The sequence below is a fragment of the Macaca nemestrina genome, chromosome 9 (assembly GCF_043159975.1).
Source record: "Macaca nemestrina isolate mMacNem1 chromosome 9, mMacNem.hap1, whole genome shotgun sequence".
NCBI classification, from domain to species: domain Eukaryota; kingdom Metazoa; phylum Chordata; class Mammalia; order Primates; family Cercopithecidae; genus Macaca; species Macaca nemestrina.
This window is the reverse complement of record NC_092133.1, coordinates 28,136,715-28,138,567: the sequence shown is the minus strand read 5'-3', so window position 1 is coordinate 28,138,567 and position 1,853 is coordinate 28,136,715. Positions and strand designations below refer to the sequence as shown.

Genomic DNA, 1,853 nt, shown 5'->3' with positions numbered 1-1,853 from the left:
TATTTTCAGGCTTCTAGCCCTGAGAACTGGAAGAGTTGATTTCCGTTGTTTTAAGCTACTGAGTGTGTGGTAATTTGTTACAGTAGCCCTAGAAAACTCATATGGTACCACACAAATGTAAGATGTTAATAATAGAGGAAACTGTGTGTGTTGGAGGGCAGGGAGTTACATGGAAACCCTCTGTACTATCTGCTCATTTTTTTTATAAATCTAAACTGATTTAAAACATTACGCCTACTAATTTTTTTTTAAATTTTACTTTAAGTTCCGGGATACATGTGCAGAATATGTAGGTTTGTTACATAGATATACAAGTGCCATGGTGGTTTGCTGCACCTATCAACCAGTCTTCTGGTTTTTAAGTCCCGCTTGCATTCGGTATTTGCCCTAATGCTCTCCCTCCCCTTACCCCCACCCCCCAACAGGCCCCGGTATGTGATGTTCCCCTCCCTGTGCCCATGTGTTCTCATTGTTCAACTCCCACTTATGAGTGAGAACATGTGCTGTTTGATTTTTCTGTTCCTGTGTTTGTTTGCTGAGAATGATGGTTTCCAGTTCCATCCATGTCCCTGCGAAGGACATGAATTCATTCTTTCTTATGGCTACATAGTATTCCATGGTGTATATGTGCCACATTTTCTTTATCCAGTCTATCATTGATGGGCATTTAGGTTGGTTCCAAGTCTTTGCAATTGTAAGTAGTGCTGCAATAAACATAACATGTGAATGCATCTTTATAGTAGAATGATTTATAAAGCAAACAAAAGCCACATAAGATGCTATTTCATACCAACAATAATAGTTATAATAAAAAATAACAAATAATAATGAGTGTTGACAAGGATGTGGGTAAATTGGAATGCTCATACACTACTGATGGGAATTTAAAATCAAGCAATTGCTTTGGAAAAGAGTGTGGTAGTTCCTCAAGAGGTTAAACACAGAATTACCATATGGCCCAGTAATTCCATTCCTAGGTATATATCCAAGCAAAGTAAAAACGTATGTCCACCCAAAAACTTGCACATGAATGTTCTTAGCAGCATTATTCATAATAGCCAAAACATGGAAAGAAGCCAAATGTGCATCAACTGATGAGTAAGACAAAAAATGTGATATAAAAGAAATGAAGTCTATCTATCCCTGATAGATGTTATAACACAGATGGAGCCTGAAAAAAACACACTTAGTAAAAGAAGCCAGTCACAAAAACTACACATTGTATGCCTTCATTTATATGAGATGTCCAGAATGGGCAAATCCATAGAGACAGAAGGTAGATTGGTGGATGTCTAGGGCTGGAGGAAATGAAGAGAGGAAATGGGGAGTGACGGCTGATGAATGGGTACAGGATTCTTTTTAAGGGGTGATGAACATGTTCTAAAATGGGTTGTGATGTTGGTTATACAGCCCTGTCAATATACTAAAAATAATTGAATTGTGTGCTCGTTTCGGTAGCACATATACTAAAATTGGAACAATACCGAGAAGATTAGCATGGCCCCTGTACAAGGATGACACGCAAATTCATGAAGCGTTCCATATTTTTAGTGGGAATTGAACAATGAGAACACATGGACACAGGGAGGGGAACATCACACACTGGGGCCTTTTGGGGTGGCGGGGGTGGTTAGGGGAGGGATAGCACTAGGAGAAATACCTAATGTATATGATGGGTTGATGGGTGCAGCAAACCACCATGGCTCGTGTATACCTATGTAACAGACGTGCACATTGTGCACATGTACCCCAGAACTTTTCTGTTTTGCTCTTTTTAAAATTTTATTTATTTATTTATTATACTTCAAGTTCTAGGGTACATGTGCACAACTTGCGGGTTTGTTACATATGTA

The 1,853-nt window shown here is 38.8% G+C and overlaps 1 non-coding gene across 1 annotated transcript; it reads left to right on the top strand.

Moving 5' to 3' along the window:
• Positions 1-1,442: 1,442 nt before the first annotated feature.
• LOC139356463 (U6 spliceosomal RNA) lies at positions 1,443-1,549 on the top strand. The gene has a single exon (XR_011608435.1). It is a non-coding gene; the product is annotated as a U6 spliceosomal RNA (small nuclear RNA).
• The last annotated feature ends 304 nt before the right edge of the window (positions 1,550-1,853 follow it).